Source organism: Pipistrellus kuhlii, unplaced genomic scaffold (assembly GCF_014108245.1).
Source record: "Pipistrellus kuhlii isolate mPipKuh1 unplaced genomic scaffold, mPipKuh1.p scaffold_m20_p_12, whole genome shotgun sequence".
Classification (NCBI taxonomy): domain Eukaryota; kingdom Metazoa; phylum Chordata; class Mammalia; order Chiroptera; family Vespertilionidae; genus Pipistrellus; species Pipistrellus kuhlii.
The window spans coordinates 36,267,259-36,286,424 of record NW_023425427.1 but is presented as its reverse complement, the minus strand read 5'-3'; the positions used below and the strand labels follow the sequence as shown (position 1 = coordinate 36,286,424).

At 41.1% G+C, this 19,166-nt stretch overlaps 1 long non-coding RNA gene across 1 annotated transcript; it reads left to right on the top strand.

Moving 5' to 3' along the window:
• The first annotated feature begins 966 nt into the window (after nucleotides 1-966).
• Nucleotides 967-15,332, top strand: LOC118716755. Its single transcript, XR_004987233.2, has 3 exons — nucleotides 967-1,246; nucleotides 4,574-4,578; nucleotides 15,321-15,332. It is a non-coding gene; the product is annotated as an uncharacterized LOC118716755 (long non-coding RNA).
• The last annotated feature ends 3,834 nt before the right edge of the window (nucleotides 15,333-19,166 follow it).

Below are 19,166 nucleotides of genomic sequence, written 5' to 3'. Positions count from 1 at the left end.
AAAACTTTGGGGAAATGGGTGGTGCTGACCAGGGAAAGCAAAAAAGAAACCTTTGGGTGATATTGATCCTATGTAATAAAACTCTAATATGCAAATCACCAAACTGCAGAACAACCAGTTTCTATGATGCACACTGACCACCAGGGGGTAGTTGCTCAACACAGGAGCTGCTCCCTGGTGGTCAGCTGAGCTCAGGGCTGGCGAGTGCAATGGCAGTGGTGGAACCTCTCCAACTCCGCTGCGCGCAGGAGGTAAGGAGCAAGGGGTCCGGAACTGTGAGAGGGCATAGGCTGGGCTGAGGGACTCCATCCCTCCCTTCCCCCAGTACATGAATTTCATGCACCGGGCCTCTAATATTCTATATTATGATCTGGATAGTGGCCACAAGAGAGTTTATATATGTAAAAATAGTAAATTATACACTTACGTAGATAGTACATTTTACTGTGTGTATAATAAATGTGTGTACTAGTATATGTCTATACTCACATAATTATATAGATGCCCTTCTTAGAAAAAGTAATTTTTAATATTTATTAATTATATTAATGAAAATATAAATCCTACCCTTGGCCTCAGGGTTGATCTATATAGAGAAATAAAAAGCTTTTGTTCTTCCTCCTCCTCTTTCAGAGATTAATTAGGGATAAAGCCCAATAAGAATTTGAACCTGTCAAAAGTAAGGAAAAGCTAAATTTGTTATTATTTTTAAAATATATTGATTTTTGGGGAAAAGAGGAGTGGAGGGTGCGGGAAGAGACTGAACATAAACTGTGCACCTATGGATGAGGACAATGGGGGGTGGGGAGGGGGTAGAGGGTGGGGTGGGAACCAGGTGGAGGGGGAAAAATGAGGAACTTTTGTAATAATATGAACAATAAAGGTTTATTTTTAAAAAAATATCCACAAAGATATATCAATTGAAAAAAAAAAATACAGGCAGCTACCATGTATCTGATGGGAAATAAAAAGATGGGTCTTTGATGTTCCAGCAAGTGCCCATGGTGGAAATCGATGGGATGAAGCTGGCACAGACCAGAGCCATTCTCAACTACATTGCTGCCAAATACAACCTGTATGGAAAAGACATAAAGGAGAGACCCCTGATTGATATATATTCAGAAGGTATTGCAGATTTGAATGAAATGATCCTGCGTTTACCAATATTCCCACCTGATGAATAAGATGCCAAGACGACCCAGATCAGAGAGAGAACAACAAATCGTTATTTCCCAGCCTTTGAAAAGTTTCAGCCCAGTTCTCCCACATATTCACTTCTTCAGTTTGGAGCCTTTCTCTGTGTTGTTCTGACAGACTCATTAGTCTTCGTTTTCTGCATAAGAGCTCTGAAAACCAGGATCAGCAACCTTCCACCTGTGAAGAAGTTTCTGCAGCCCGGCAGCCAGAGGAAGCCTCCCATAGACGCAAAAACATTAGAAGAAGCCAGGAAGATTTTTAAGATTTAAATAAAGCATGCATGGATTCCCTGGCACATGCAAGAGCAGTCTTTAGAAGTCGTCCAACAGTGAAATGTTCCATTTTGATGTAGACATTGGATCTTGTGAGAATAACAAGTTTTTCCCAAGTAATCAAATAATAAAATTCTATGAGCTGAATATATATATATATATTGATTTTTTTTTTTACAGAGAGGAAAAGAGAGGGATAGAGAGTTAGAAACATCCATGAGAGAGAAACATTGATCAGCTGCCTCCTGCACACCCCCTACTGGGGATGTGCCCGCAACCAAGGTACATGCCCTTGACCAGAATCGAACCTGGGACCTTTCAGTCTGCAGCCAAACTGGTTTCAGCAGGAAAAGCTAAATTTAAAAGCTGCTGTAGGTTCTGTCATTAAAGATATTGATGAGAGTTGGTTGTTTTGTGTTTTTGGAAAGGTATGGTAGTGTGTGTATGCATGTGTGTGAATATGTATGTATATGTGTGACCATGTGTGTGCATATGCTCTGTGAGCACATGTGGTGAAAGTGTATGTATGTACTTGTGCATTTTCTGCTAGATTTCCATAGGAGGAGTGAGGAAGTTTCATGAAAAGGTGTATTGCTTTGAGTCTCAAAATTTTGCTGAAGATCCTGAGTGTTATTATTGCAGATATAAATGCAGATATGGGGAAATGTTCAGTTTCAGATTAATTGCTCTGGGTGGAGCACAGAGCCTAGGACTAGTATATTACTCCTATGTTAGGGAGTAGGATATTTCTAAAGTAGGATTATCGTCTCACTGTGAGTAAAAAAGGAAGGGCTCTCTGGGGCAAAGTAAACTTTGAAGGAGGGTGGTAGAAATAAGTCTAGGAACTGTGGTGCTCGCCCAAGGGAGCCCTTATTTCTGTTCCTTTGGACCTTTAACATCCATTTCTATGTCTTTTTCTACATTGTAATTCACTTTATGTCTCTCACAATTCTCCAGAAAAGCCTAGTAGCCATTCTGTAGGCTTATATTAGTGGTGTTGTGGGATCAGTGGGCAGGGAATTAAGAGAAAAGGCAGTAAATGGAAGAGCAGCTTTATCACCTCACTTCCTCCTGAGGCCAATGTAACTAGAACCACAGGGTTTTATTTAGGGGGAGGATGGTGATCCTAGAATTCTCAAGGCCATCAAGAGTGAAGTGAACCAAACCCCACTATTGTAGGGATGGTTATGGAATTACATGACAACAGAGAATCTGCTGTAGCATGGACAAATACAGGAGGGGATGAGGTGAGGCAGGGATTGGAAAGGTGCGGGGGAGGGGGAGGAGTGAGTCCACAATTGGCTCACAGTATTTTAATATATTTGATAAAGAGACTGGAATGACATGTGAATGAAATTATAGGAAAGAATGAGACCTATTGGATTTTTTTTTCCATTTATTGATATATACCTTGTGTGTATTTTAAATAGTCAAAATAAAGAGCTAAAAAGCATTTGCATTTAGCTTCCTGATATAATGAAATTATGGGGACAAATTGAAGCAAGATACAAATTTTAAAAGTGAGTTTATACTCAAAAGATATTACCCATGGACACAGACAATGGGGTGGTGAGGGCCTGGAGTGGGGGGGAGGATGGGAGCAGGCTAGAAGAGGTTAATGGGGTGAAAAGGAGTCCTATGTAATACTTTCAACAATAAAGATATATATGTATGTGTATGACATGGAGGGGGGAAAAATATTCCTTGAGGATTTCAGTTATTCTGAATTATTTATAGATCAGTGTGTGTGTGGGGAGGGGAATCATGGATTAGAAATGAATGTGATTAAAATTGGTGCATATCTTCAGCAACTTTATCCAAAGTCAGCAAATATGCTAAGTGACTTTTAATTGTCAAAAGGTCAAAAGGAACTCAAGGAGAGTGAATATAATTGAGTCAGGGACATGCCCTTGTCAGATTTTGTATTCAGTAACTTCAGTAAAGCAACTCTCACAATATTGCTAGATTTTTATATGTCCCACTAGAGAACTGATGCACAAAATTCATGCAAGAGTAGGCCTTCCTTTCCCCGGCAGCCGGCACCAGCTTCCCTCTGGCACCTGGGACCTGGGCTTCCCTAGAAGCCCTTGCTTCTTCTGAAAGGTCATCTGGATGATGTATTGTATTATTAGTGTGCTAGGGTTGCCATTAAAAATACCACAAACTGGGCCAAAACTGGTTTGGCTCTGTGGATACAGCATCAGCCTGCAGATGAAGGGTCCTGAGTTTGATTCCAGTCAAGAACACATACCTTGGTTGCGGGCACATTCCCAGTGGGGGTGTGTGTGTATGTGCAGGAGGTAGCTGATGGATGTTTTTCTCTCATCGATGTTTCTAACTACCTATCCTCTCCCTTTCTCTCTGTAAAAAACCAATAAAATATATATTTTTTAAAATACCACAAACTGGGCCAAAACCGGTTTGGCTCAATGGATAGAGTGTCGGCTTGGGGACTGAAGGGTCCCAGGTTCGATTCCGGTCAAGGGCATGTACCTTGGTTGTGGGCATATCCCCAGTAGGGGGTGTGCAAGAGGCAGCTGATCAATGACTCTCTCATCGATGTTTCTAACTCTTATCTCTCTCCTTTCCTCTCTGTACAAAATCAATAAAATATATTTAAAAAAAAAATACCACAAACTGGGTGGCTTAAACAAGAGAAATTTATTTTCTCATTGTTTGGAGGCTGGAAATCTTAGATTAAGGTATTAGTCCTAGATGGCATGGATCAGTGGTTAGAACACTGGCCCTCACACCAAAGGGTCTTGGATTCAATTCCTAGTCAAAAGCATGTACCTGGGTAGCAGGTGTGATCTCCAGCCTAATCGGAGTGTGTATGAGAAGCAATGAGTTGATGTGTCTCTCTCACCTAGATGTTTCTTTCTCTTTCTTTCTCCCTTTCACTGTCTCCAAAAATCAGTGGGTGAGGATTAAAAAAATGTGTTGGCAAGTTTAGTTCCTCCTAATGCTTGTCTCCTTGGCTTGCAGATGTCTGCCTTCTCACTGTCCTCACATGATTTTTTTCTGTCTATATGTGAGCATTTCTGGTGTCTCTTCTTATAAGGATACTAGAGGTCTGGTGCACGAAATTCATGCACGGGGTTGAGGGTGTGTGTCCTTCAGCCAACCTGCACCCTCTCCAATCTGGGACCCCTCAAGGGATGTCTGACTGCCTGTTTAGGCCTGATAGCATTGGGTCTAAAGGGGCAGTCGGACATCCCTCTCATAATCCAGGACTCCTGGCTCCCAACTGTTCGCCTGCCTGCCTTCCAGATTGCCCGTAACTGCTTCTGCCTGCCAGTCTGATCACCCCCTAACTAATCCCATGCCAGCCTGATTGATGTCTAACTGCTCCCCTGTCAGCCTGTTTGCCCCCAACTCCCCTCCTCTGCCAGCCTGATCACCCCTCACTGCCCTTCTCTGCTGGCCTGGTCACCCCTAACTGCCCTCCCCTGCAGGGTTGATCACCTCCAACTGCCCTTCCTTGCAGGCCTGGTCCCTCTCAACTGCTCTCCCTTGCAAGCCTGGTGCCTCCCAACTGCTCTCCCCTACTAGCCATCTTGAGGTGGCCACATGGGGACAGGATCTTTGACCACATGGGGGCAGCTATTGTGTATTGGAGTCATAGTCAATCTGCATATTACTCTTTTATTAGTTAGGATAGAGGCCTGGTGTATGATTTGCTAGCTGGTTTGCCCTGAAGGGTGTCCCAGATCAGAGTTGGGGTTCCCTTGAGGCATGGTGTGGCCTGAGTGAGGGGGCCAGCCATGCCCTCTGGTGACCCAAGTGGAGGCCCTGGTATCTGGAATTTATTTACCTTCTACAATTGAAACTTTGTAGCCTGGAGCAGAGTCAAGCTCCCATTAGACCCAGTGATCCCACTTCTAGAAATATATCCCATGTTGATTCTATCAATCCATGAGCAAGGTATGTTCTTCTATCTGTTTATGTCTTCCTCTACCTCCTTTTTCAGTGTCCTGTAGTTTTCTGCGTATAGGTCTTTTACCTCCTTAGTTAAGTTTATTCCTAGGTATCTTAATTTTTTTGGTGTGATAGTAAATGGGATTGCTTTTTTAGTCTCTCTTTCTGTAAGTTCACTATTGGTGTATAGAAATGCCATAGATTTCTTGGCATTAATTTTGTATCCTGCTATATTGCCAAATTCATTTATTAAGTCTATTAGTTTTTTGATGGAGTCTTTTAGATTTTTTATGTCATCTGCAAATAAGGACAGCTTTACTACATATCAAATATTAATCTTAAAAATTCAGTTATCTAAATGTTAGTCACTGGTAAGTAAACAACAACAACAACAACAACAACAAAAACTGCATAGAAAAATGACACTGTGAGAAAGAATAAAATGATCTGATCTTTTTCTTTTTTTTTTTAAGAACTGGTGACCTGATCTTTTTTACTTTGCAAATTAAAACAATCTCAAAACGCTTTTTTCCTTTTAACGATCATATTAGTTCTAAAATAGTCAAAGCCTTTTTCTAAACCTAGATAGTTAAAATGAAATGTTTTCATTAAAAATACAAAGAACCCAATAATTCCAATCAGTAAGTTCTACAAATATGTAGTTAGAAAAGAAAGAGCTCTGCATATATAACCCAAAGAGATAGAAGTTCTGTGTACATTTTATCTTAATAGCTATTCAAACTTTAGGCAGTGGCAGGTGGATACTTAAAATATCAGGGGGACCACGTTTTAAAAAACATATTTTTTTACTGATTTCAGAGAGGAAGAAAGAGGGAGAGAGAGGATCATTGATTGGCTGCCTCCTGCATACCACTCAGGTATTGTTCTCTAAACTTTATCCTATAAAGCAGTGTTTCCCAAAGTATGGTACGCGTACCCCCAGGGGTACGGGAAGGAATCAGAAATCAAGCCAAGACCTCCTGGTTCATAGGTCGATACTCAACCACTGAGCCATGCTGGCCAGGTTATGGAGGGGACCACTTTGTAAAGTATATGATTGTCTAATCACTATGTTGTATACCTGAAACTAATACAAAATAATATTCAATGTAAACCGTAATTGAAAAATAATAGCTATTCATTTTAGAAAAAGAGGAAAAAATGTACTGAGGTAAATAATTTTGAAAGATGATTATTCTGATTTGGCTCGCCTACTTTTTAAGTAATCATGGATGGATGCAAGAGAAGCAGCCTGTGGTTGCTTGATTGGTTTGTCTGCAAGTCTGGAGTAGCTCCTGAGTGTTGGCAAGGTTCAGTGTGCTGTTCTCAGAGAAATTATTCTCATTTTGAAAGTCTAAACCTTCATTGGGGCTTAAAATACGACATTACAGTCCCACAGTATAAATATAAAAGACGTTTAAAATTTGGTTTTCAATATTGAGTTAGAAAAAGTTTGCAATCTGTTCTTTTTTCTCCAATAACCATAACCACAGATTTCATCCACTGTAAATATCTTAAGTTTACTTTTGTTGTTGCTGTTCAATGACATTTTCTGAGAGAAAAGAAATTTTTATATACCTGTATGTTTCACTTTAATAGTTCCTAGAATGTCTTATGAACATTAAGAGAAAGTCTCATCCCTTTCTCTCTGCCACCCCCTGATACTGGTAAATAAATGCACTCCAAAAGGCTATAAAGCAATGATAAAATCTATTACAATATCCACAAAAATGCCGTTATAATGAGAAGTTGACTTCAAAAGCTTTTAGTACCTTGCTTTGCAGTGTTTCCCAAACTTTTGACATATGTGTACCTCTTCTATAATTTTCGTAACGCTGAGTACCCCTCATACTCATGAGAACGTAGAATTAGGCGCAGCTAAGCACCAGACTCTGGTGCAATGCGTACCCCCACCAAACTCTTCCCGTACCCCTGGGGGTACGCGTACCACACTTTGGGAAACACTGCTTTATAGGATAAAGTTTAGAGAACAATGTGGTAAGTCACATTGAATTCCACAAAGGTAATATGGTTTAAAGTAGTCCAAAAATCAGAATTAATAAGTTTTAAAACAACAAAAATGATAATCTTTCTGAGCCCAAAACTTATTTCATTTTTTTTATCTTTAATACCTAGGAATTACATATTCGTTTTAGAAAATAGAGATAAACACAATAGAAAAAAATCAGCTGAATTTCTACCTTATTCTAGAGAAAACCACTGTGAATTTAAAAAATATTAATAGCTTTAGAGCCCTAGCCATTTTGGCTCAGTGGATAGAGCATAGGCCTGTGGACTGAAGGGTCCCAGGTCGATTCTGGTCAATGACATCTACCTTGGTTGCAGGCTCAATCCCTGGCACTGGTGTCTCTCTCAGATTGATGTTTCTCTCACACACTCACTCACTCTCTCTCTCTTTCTCTCTCTCTTCCTCTTTCCCTTCCACTCTTTCTAAAAATCAATGGAAAAATATCCTCAGGTGAGGGTTAATAAAACAAAAACAAAAACAGCCGAGCCCGGTTTGGCTCAATGGATAGAGTGTCGGCTTGGGGACTGAAGGGTCCCAGTTTGATTCCGGTCAAGGGCATGTACCTTGGTTGCGGGCATGTCCCCAGTAGGGGGTGTGCAAGAGGCAGCTGATCAATGACTCTCTCTCATTGATGTTTCTGACTCTCTATCTCTCTCCTTTCCTCTCTGTACAAAATCAATAAAATATATATATAAAAAAAACAAAAAAACAAAAAAAACAAAAACAAAGCCTTTAAACATTTCTCTATGTCTATTACTTTTACTTTGGACTCAATAGAATAACCTGAAAAATGTTCCCTTGTCACTATATAGACCTATTTTCATAGTTTTGATGGTTCTGCATAATATTTAATTGAATGAATAACATAATTAATAAACTCCCATTGATGGACATTTGGGAAGCTTCAACTTTTGCTACTCTAATGAATTCCAACATGAACACACACTTACATCTATACTATATATCTACATGTCTATATACTTAGATATCTGTACTTGTCTATCTTTATGCACATAAATTATTTCCTTAGAATAAGTTCCTGGATATATAATTATTGGTTTAATGAACATGCATATTTTCACACATAGGAGCCCTCTTAACCAAATAGATAAAAACTGGTAAATATATATATATATATATATATATATATATATATATATATATATATATATATATAGTATATATACACACACACACACACACACACACACACACACATACATACACACCCTAATATGCAAATTGACTGAATGGCAGAATGACCAGTTGCAATGGCCAGTTACTATGATGTGTACTGACCACCAGGGGGCAGACACAACACAGGAGCTGCTTCCTGGTGGTCAGTGCATTACCACAGTGGGAGCGAGACTCAGCCAGAAGCAGGGCTTATGGCTGGTGAGTGCAGTGGCGGTGACTGGGCCCTCTTCCACCTCCACTGCAGGCAGGCAGTAAGGATTGAGGGGTTTTGGACTGCGAGAGCCACAGACTGCAAGAGGGATATCTGAAGCTGGCAGGCGGACATCCTCTAAGAGATCCCAGACTGCGAGAGGGTGTAGGTTAGGCTGAGGGTCACCCCCACCCCAGTGCATGAATTTCATGCACCGGGCCTCTAGTGTGTATATATATATGTGTGTGTAAACATCGATGCTGTATGGGGCAAACTTAAACAAAGAGAGGTGGGAAACAAGAAGGAGTCAGCAGATAAATTGCCCACCCTTTTTCTTCCTAGCAGATGATTTTAAGAAGTATCTCCATATGGCCTTTCTAGAGAGGTCCCATGGCAATTAATTCATTATGTGCTTTATAAAGCTATAGTCAGCTTGCCTTCTCTCCTTTCCTGAATAACTTCTTTCCCCTCAGTTTTGCTTCCTTGGGATTGCATTCTCCATTAAAATATCAGCACAAAAGCTTTACCTCAGGCTCGGTCTTTTTTAGGGAACTTTGAAAATGGATTTCAGGATTAGCCCTAAAAAGCAAACTCTCAAGGTAGAATTTTGGAGTTGGATTGTCTACTTGAGTAAAGGCAATAGAGACCACATTGCTGTTGGTAAGTGGAACAAAAATAACCCTTAAGAGTAGGGTTATATTAATGAAGCCTTGCGTATGGTTAGGTGGGAAGAGTTACAAAGCATTATGTGGGAAATGATAATGATAAGATTTGTTGCTGCTTTTATTGGCAGCAGAAGTCTTACAAAAAGAAAATGATTGTTGCAGGGCAGCTAATTGCTAATTTAAGGGATTCTCTGGAAACTGGAAGTGTCGAGGGCGGCCTGGAAATGTAAAGGAAATTTAATGTGTGGCTTTCATGAATATACTATATTAAAGCCAGAACCCAGATGGGAAGAGGGCACAGAGACTTATGATGCAGATACTTAAGTGGATCAACCTAAGAACTCTGACTTGAAAAATTTCCTGGAATGTTCTTGGGCCAGTAGAATTTACCTGCTTCCTTTGCCAAAGAAAATCAGCCTCCTTTTTCCTAGAGGCTGTGCAGTGGCCTCATCTGCAGCAGGTGTCTAACAAGATGATGTTTATTCTCCAAAAACTGCCTCCACCATACCTCAGTGCTCCCAAGCCAGTAACCAGGATCATATTCTAGCACATTCTGAGAGGAAAGAAACAGTCCCTGCTTAGGGAAGAAATAGACTACTTAGCACACAAATAGCAGAATCTGGCTATTACCGTATATATCATCAGGTAACAGAATATGTGAAGGAGTGGATTTTGAAGATATCAGACTAGAGGAATATAAGGTTGGAAAAATTTATTGGTATGGGGTATTCTCCCATGACTCAGGATTCAATGTTTTAGGACCTAGAGCTGATCTAAATACACTGTCAGGTTGGCTCCTTGAAACATAATTCATGACAGTGACCTAGAAGATGTGAGATTGGCAGTCATTTGGCATTATATTGAGCAAAGAGACCATATAGATCAGGGAAGCAGGAATGTTAGAGTGAATTTACTAAGCACAAGCTGAGAACCTGTCACTAATTGTGTTCCCTGGAAAGACCCAGTGCTCACTCCCATTTCTGAGGCAATAGAAAATATACTAGCACTGGGTCCATCAGTTTCTTTAGGAAGCCTGTTCTCTGCAGGCCATGCCTGCAGATGTGATATGGAAATTAGGCTGCCTGATATCAATGAGGATAATGGGATTTCAGAATGAGAGGCCATGGCAGGTTTTAATTCTCAGAGACAAGTTGGACATAATTATTGCACATGGCATCAAAATCAGAGTAGCAATTAAAGTGCCTTGGCTTACATGGATCTATGGTGATTTTAGGGGCAAAATAGATGGAGATCTGACCAGGGCATTGTCTCATTTGTATAATAAAAAATTGAGAGCTGGGAAGCTGACATAAGTATTGCAATGAAAAAAATCACCCAGTTTCTAGAACTAAAGTGGGATATAGACCCAGAGTTCATTGACTAAAGGGGAGACCAGGACCCCTTGAGGAAAGCCTGGAAATGTTACTATAGTATATATGTCACTGAGTCATATGATATGCAACACAGATCTAAAGATGTGCATACCAGTGGGAATGGTCCTCTCAGGAGGATGGACCTGAGAAGAGGTCCTGTAGGTCCTAGGATCAAGTTTGAGGCCATGTGCACAGAGCCCTTTGTGGTCCCAGGAATTTCAACTGTGATCTAGAAGGTTGGGAGATTCTGGGTGTTTGTCCTATGGTCTGTCGACCTCAACTTGTAGGGCGGGGCATGGATGAAAGAAAGCTAGATGGGACCAAAATGCAGGACTCAGACCAGGGCCTGGGTCTAGGAGTGGTATGAGAGTTTGGCATAATTAAGGACCAAAAAGATTGGTGAAGCTGGAATGAGGTAAGCATGGGAGGCTGTGATAACAAGATGAAATTGATGAGGTAACTTTTGAAGATCCTGACAAGGCATTGGATTTTGTTCTTTTGGTGCACCTTTTTTTTTTTTTTTTTTTTTTTTTTTTTTTTTTTTTTTTTTTTTTTTTTTTAAACCAGTCAGACTGCACTTAGGCCTGCAGAGCCTTAAATGGTAGCTGATTGGGATCTTGGCTGAGGCTTACCTGAAAGCTTTGCGATAGGAGACCTTCTGAAAGAAGGGGCTTGAGATTTCACTTAATCTGTGGTCAAGCAGTGGTCAAAGTAGACAAAAGTCACTGGACTGGAGCCAGGGTAGTAATATCACAGCTCTGACAAAGGAGCTTTTCTAAAATATGATTCACTGATGTACACCCATGGGCCTGGAACTGGAGACAACTCACCCCCAAACTGTAAGGAGGGAGAAGGCTGCATACTTTGCTCTGAAGCTAACAAATCTACCCGTGTATCCTTTTATATTTCATGGTGTCTTGGTTTCACTTATTCACTGATGAACACTCTGAGGTTCTTTACAGCAGTGCTCTTGGACACCTTTCCTTGTTCCTTACCTTCTTGTAAACAAATCCCAGTCTGCCTGATTCTCAAGTCCTAGCTCTACCCCAACCTCAGCCTTTGGGTTACATATTAACTTTTTGTCTTGCCAGCTCAATGTAAGCTGATTTAGCTGGCTCATCTGACCTGATGCCACATAGCAAACACTGTTCCAGTTCTAACCACTTGGAATGCAACTTCTACCCTAGCTAGAACAACCTTTGCCTCCCAGCAAGGAGAAATTGAGTGTTTTGTTATGAACCACTGGATTCAGAGCACCTGCCTGGTTGCCCTAGCAACAAGGCAATGGCTCTGCTTTTCTTTAGTCCTTTGGCCTGGGGAATATCACACTAGAGAAGGAAAATTCAGAGCCCTGAGAACAAGTTCCGGCTGGGCCCACCCAGTCAGTGGAGGATGGAATGCAGATACAAACCCTGCTTTCACAGATAGTGGGATTAACAGTTGTTTTGGGCAGCTAAACCCACCCCTATTCAGCCATCCAGAGAAATTTAGAGGCAAATCAGCAGACTTCACTGAAATGAAACAATCATAATGATTCATGAATATCCAGAGCTTTGGTTGGAAATTGGGATGGAATAGATTCTGTTGGGTACAAACTGATTGCATTTCTAACATACTGAATTTTAGGAGATATGGAGGGTTATAGCTGTGCTCCTGATGCTCAACAGCCATGTCCATAGGAAGAGCAACAAAGGTCTACCCACAAGAATGGATAGACATTGCTCATCTTCCTGGAGGAAGGATTTATATCTCAACAGCTTTATGGTTTATTCTGGGGTGAATGAGAGTAAGTGATCCAAACTTCCACCACAGTTTAGCCATAGCCTCAAGAGAGCTAGCTCAGGTCATCAGGCTTGAGCCTTCCAATATTAACAAGCTTCTAAATAAGGCTAGAGATGAGACTAGCACACATATGCCTTGCCTCTCTCTTTGCTCTGAAGCTAACAAATCTACCCATGTATCCAAAAATCCAAGTCCACTCCACAAGTTGCATGCATGTGTGTACACACATGTCTATGTGTGCAAGCTTGTTCCCCTATGTCTGCCAGTTCCCCCAAGCAGGGCACCTATATCCTCTATAAGCCATTATGCCTGTTTTTATGCAGATTGCATTATTCATATTCTACTTCTAAAAGATACTTGCTTAAAGATCATCTATTGCATAAAAGTATAGATTAACTTTAAGGACTTAATATTGGCAATAATATTCAAGATCACCTTCCTCTTGCAAGTGCTCTCTTTCCTAAAGAGAAAACTCTTGGGAGGATTTTACATGTGATGCTTGCACTACAAAGATGCCCCTAGGCAATCCTTGGCTATAGTGGCTAATGTTTAATAGTGGCAGCAGGACTTTTGCCATTTTGGAAGCAACAGTTTAGCTGAGTGCTTGACTCCGAGTCAGAAGCAACTGGATTCAAATGTCCACTCTACTATTTGCAAGCTGCAAAGACTTGGGCAAATTCCTTAATTTTTCTGCCTTAATTTCCTCATTTATAAAATGGGAGTGTTGCCGAAACCGGTTTGGCTCAGCGGTAGAGCGTAGGTCGTAGGTCTGCGGACTGAAAGGTCCCAGGTTCGATTCCGGTCAAGGGCATGTACGTTGGTTGTGGGCACATCCCCAGTAGGGGGTGTGCAAGAGGCAGCGGGTCGATGTTTCTCTCTCATCGACCTTTCTAGCTCTCTATCTCTCTCCCTTCCTCTCTGTAAAAAATCAATAAAATATATTTAAAAAAATAAAAAATAAAAAATAAAAAAATAAAATGGGAGTGTTAATTTCTTTCCCCAAGGGTTTTAGTGAGGATTATAGAAAATAATAGATGTAATGTACTTAGCACATAGCATGTGCTCAAATGCATGATATCAAGGTTTACTGAACTTTGTCACTATCCTCACACAGGTTAGCCATAGCCTCAAAAGAGTTATTTGAATATTCTTTAAATACTTGCAGGACATTTTTTTGTATGTAAAATTGTTAAATGTCAATGCCTCATATGAAAAAGCGTGTTTCATCTCGTGCTGTTTTCAAATCATGTCTTTTTTCCCCTCAGAAAAAAACTTGGAGTGTAGAAACATTTCCATGTATTAGAAGCTAATTGCATTGTTTTGCTAAGTGTCCCGAAAAAGGATAAATATGATTTGTTGGCTAGCTTGCATATAAACAATGAGGCTACAGCTCACTTAGTAATGAGTGAGCTAGACTTCAGCTTCACTGAGAAGACTGCATGAGTCAACCCCATCCCCCAAACACACAAATATACTAAAGTGACTAAAGTACAGTTTAATAATCTGAATTTAGATAAACTCAAAATCTCTGAGCTTTGGTAAAGAAGTGCACTTTTATCAGATATGCTTTAGTTTTCATGATCAAAGTGTCCAAAAGAAGCTAAAACTAGACTTCCTTCTGACTTGTTTTCTTACATTTCTAAGCAAGTGAGACATAACACCTTTGCTTTGACTCTACAAGAAATAATGGATATTTTGGTCAGTGCTTCAGATTCCTTTGAGACCCAGCAAAAAAGGAAGAGAACATGTTTCTTTATCTCTAGAATGATCAAAAGGCAATATAAGAAAGCTCTCAAGCAAAAAGAACACACAATCTTTCCTTATCCTATGAACCTGTCAGTCCTGAAAGACATCAATACATCTCCTTTCATTTGAGAGTTGCATAGGCAGTCCCTATATCAGAATGGCAGAATTCCAGTGGTTCATTTGTAGAAATGAGTTAAGTGGAAATCAGAATGCATTCTCCATAGAAACCATTTTATGTATGGTAATTAGCTGTAACCTGCAATGCTCTAAAGTAAAGTCTCAACACATTTACTGTACTTGGCCACTCGATAAACAGTATTTTTGCAGGGAGTTGTGGTCAGGGGTTCAACTAATTATGCCAGGAATGGGAGACTCTTCCCTTTCCCACTATCCCCAACTACTAAACCTCTGTCATATTAGGGCAGGGAATCCCCTTATGAGATAATTGGGAGGAGAGTAATGAGGTGTGGAACTGGAGGCTTTTAGAATTTGGGGCCCATAGGATGGCGTGATGTGAGAACTTGAGATTTTTTTTGCTCAACTTCAGAGCAGTTCCTGGTACATTTCCTTTCTTTTCATCCACTGACCCAAATAATTTATCTTCTTACTTCTTTCATAATGGGAATGCCACAAATAATTTCTTCCTTCAGAGAAGGATTTTTCTTTCCTCATTTCAATCAGAACAAAAAGTTCACTCTATTTGCCTGGTCCAGAAGGAAATACATAGACTTTGTTAGATACTCAATGGAGTTAACAACAACAAATCCCCTGACTTCCTTCTCAGAATTTCAAGTAGTTTCTATAGGTTAAGGTTAAAATCCTAGTTAATGGTGAATCTTTTTCTACTTAAGGAACTGGTGCAAGATTTACCCATATTTCAGGAGGAATCATAGATTTAGGCTTTAATGGTAAACATTTCATTAAGACATGTGGCTGATGGAGTTTTAGGAGTGAAGAGCAAAGCAGTGGGGTTTGTGTGGCACAAAACAGGATAAAATGACTGTGTGAGTAGCACCCCCTAGTGTTGAGGAGAAGTTGTGAGTGTGGGGAGATGGTGTGAGAAATGTTATGTTCCAGTTTCTCTCTATTCCTTTGCTCTAAACCACTCCTGTAGGAGTAGGATCCCCAGATGCTGGGTTTAGCTGCTCAGAGACTTTTGAGTAAAGTGCTGAGGGTAATTAAAGAGACATCACCAGAAATTAAATCACAATTCTGATGCCACAAAAGGATCCAGGGAGAGAGGTGAAACCCAAGTGGCAGGCAATGAGATAAACAATGGGGACCAAAGCAAGAGATTCCCAGGGGGAGCCTGGAGAGTCTACTAGGTGCTACCTGGGGGAGTGCTATCACCATTTCCATTTATTCATTCATTCATTTATTTATTTAATTTATTTAAAATGTAAGAAATATTTATTGTTCAGATTATTACATTGTTCCTCCCCCCCTCATAGCTTCCCTATACCCGGTTCCCACCCTACCCTTGGCCCTTAACCCCCCGCCATTGTCCTCATCCATAGGTGTATGATTTTTGTCTGGTCTCTTCCCACACCCCCACACCCCTTTCCCCCTGAGAATTTTCAGTCCACTCCCTTTCTATGCCCCTGATTCTATTATATTCACCAGTTTATTCTATTCATCAGATTTTTAATTCACTTGATTTTTAGATTCACTTGTTGATAGATATGTATTTGTTGTTCATAATTTTGATCATTACCCTTTTCTTCTTCTTAAAGAATACCTTTTAGCTTTTCATAAAATACTGGTTTGGTGTTGATGAACTCCTTTAGCTTTTTCTTATCTGTGAAGCTAACCTACAATTTATCTGACCTACAATTCTGAATGATAGCTTTGCTGGGTAGAGTAATCTTGGTTATTGGTTCTTGCTATTCATCACTTTGAATATTTCTTGCTACTCCTATCTGGCCTGCATAGTTTCTGTTGAGAAATCAGCTGACAATCATATGGGTGCCCCTTGTAGGTAACTAACCATTTTTCTCTTGCTGCTTTTAATATTCTCTCTTTGTCTTTTGCTCTTGGCATTTTAATTATGATGTGTCCTCTTTGAATTCCTTTGGTTTGGAGTTCTCTGTGCTTCCTGGACTTGTTAGTTTATTTCTTTCACCAGGTGTGGGCAGTTTTCAGTCATTATTTCTTCAAATAGGTTTTTAGTATCTTGCTCTCTCTCTTCTTCTGGGACCCCCCATAATTCGGATGTTGGTACGCTTGAAGTTGTCCCAGAGGCTCCTTACACTATCTTTATATTTTTGGATTCTTTCTTTTCTGGTTGGGTGTCAGTTTATGTTTAATTTCTAGTTGGTCCTTTTTCATGTCTTCGAGGGTCTCATTAAATTTATCAGCCTTTTCTAGGAAATTATTGAAAAACCTTATAACCGTGGTTTTGAACTCTATATCCAGTCTTTTGTTCTCCCCCATTTTTTTCGTTTGATATCTGTTTCCTTGTCTCCCATTTTCGCTGCTTCCCTGAGTTGGTAGGGTGGCTTCGTGTGTTTAGTGTCTTATATGCGCCGGTGGGTCAGCCTCCACCAAGAGTGTCTACCCAGTTACCTGAGGTAGACACTCTGGGTGCTCTTCTTTGTGAATTGCGTGTACAGCCTTGTTGTAGTTAAGTCTTGATTGTTGTTATCACTGGGAGGAATTGACTCGGGCCAATTGGATCTGAGTATTATTTAGATGTGTCTACTCTGGGATACCTTCTATATTGGAGACAGTTTTATAGGATCAGACTTGCAAAATTTTAAAAGCCTCTATGTTCAGCTTGGATGGGGCATAGTCTCAGGGCTGAGCCGACAGTCTTGGCTTCCCATCAGCCGTGCCCTTGTGGCGCACCTCAGACCTCTGTCTTCCACGGATTCCCTGAGTTTCAGCCTGACAGTCCAGATTCCCCTTGTAAGAGTGTGGGTGCTCCAAGGGCTCTCCCTGAACTGGGTTTCAGTGCTCAGTGCAGTTGGAACTGGGGTTCAGTGCAGTCAAGAGCTTTTGACTCCTTCAGCTCTGGAGCAGCTGTGGCACTCCACGGTCAGACCTCTCTGCATGCACTCACTGGCATGAGACTCTAGACCCTGCCCGCTGTGGCTCCTGGCTCCCCCAAGTCTTCCAGTCTCTGAGTCTCCGGTGCCTTTCTTTACAGTCCAGACTCCACCTGTATGTAGGTCCATGGGGTTTCGGCTGGGGTTGAGGTTCAGTGCAGTTGGAACTGAGGTGCAGGGCAGTCGGGGCCTTCCTTTCCCTTCCTGCCAGCTAGGCACTTCTCTGTTCTTCCTCTTTGCTTGCATGTCTCCCTACCTCAGCACTTTGCAGCTCCCCTGATCCATGAGCCTCTCTCCTTCTTTCTAGTTGTAGATTTCCCACTCCGCCAGCTTTCCTGTGGTTTTGGATGATGTTCATTCTGTCTTTTAGTTGTTATTTTGAAGTTGTTGTGTGAGGTGGTAGTTTAGGCGCTTATCTAGGCTGCCATCTTGGTTTTTCTGAGAGCCAGAAACATTGATGAGAGAGAATTATCAATCAGCTGCCTCCTGCACATTCCCTACTGGGGATGTACCTGCAACCAAGGTTCATGCCCTTGACCAGAATCAAACCTGGTGCCCTTTAGTCTGCAGGCTGATGCTCTATCCACTGAGCAAAACTGGTCAATGCACTGCAACAGTGTTTGACTATATTCTGCACAGTGAAAAAACCTGAAGTAATTTTCAAGGTCCACCATTTCTTACTTCTTTTCAGTCGGGTCAAGTTTCTAAACTTTCTAAATCTCTGTTTTCTGGCAAATGAAAATAAAATAGGATTCCACTGAGTCTTCTACCTACCTACTCTAGGACTTCTGTGAGTATTAAATGAGATGAGGCACAGGGAAATGCTTCACAGACTTTTGGTTAAAGTGTGAAATGTTTCCACCTTGGTTTAAAGCAAGTTGTGTTATTGGGCTGAAGAAACTGCAAGGAGGCTAGTTGTTGCTAGGGAGAGGAAGGCATTGCTAAGTGACATCATTACCCGGACAGACACTTAGCATAATATATATATGTATTTGCCTTTTTGCAACTATACACATTGTAAACTAGCCAATCTTTGGTAACTCCAAATGTGTAGGGTGCCCATCTCCTCTCCTATAAGGTTCAGATGAGTTTGTCAAACTTTCATAGATAGCATCACAGAGTCAGAGATCAAAAGGCAAACTAAATTTTTATTTATTTATTTTTTGGAGGTAGAGAAAGGGGAGGAATCTGGCCTTTGGTCTCCCTGGGGGGAAAACTAAATTTTAAAAAGTGCATTATGAAAAGACAAGAGCCATTCGATGGGACCATTTGGTTTAGATACCAGATCCATAAAGCCAGATATATTAATAGATTCAAAATTTGGGCTATAGAAAGCCAAAGATTTGGAGTGAGACAGAGGCTAGTAGGAGGCTGGTTCCCACTACTATTTTCCTGGCTTCATAATTCTTGACAGTGTCCTATATAATAAAAACCTAGGTGGCATACCGCCCTTGCGCAATGTCCTCATGCAATGGCTGCCACAAAGATGGCCACTACAAGATGGCTGCATGCACAGTGGAAGTGGGGCCCAGTGGCCACTCTGCATGGTCAGGCCTGGGGGTCCTGCAGCTCTGTGCAGTGGAGGAGACCAGTCCTGGCATCTCCACCGCCTCATGCGGAAAAGGAGGGTCCTGGTGGAGGAGGCGGGTCATGGCAGAGGAAGGCAATCAGGCTGGCAGGGGAGGGAAGTTGGGCAGCAATCAGACTGGCAGGGGAGTGGTTAGAGGGTGATCATGCTGGCAGGCAGAAG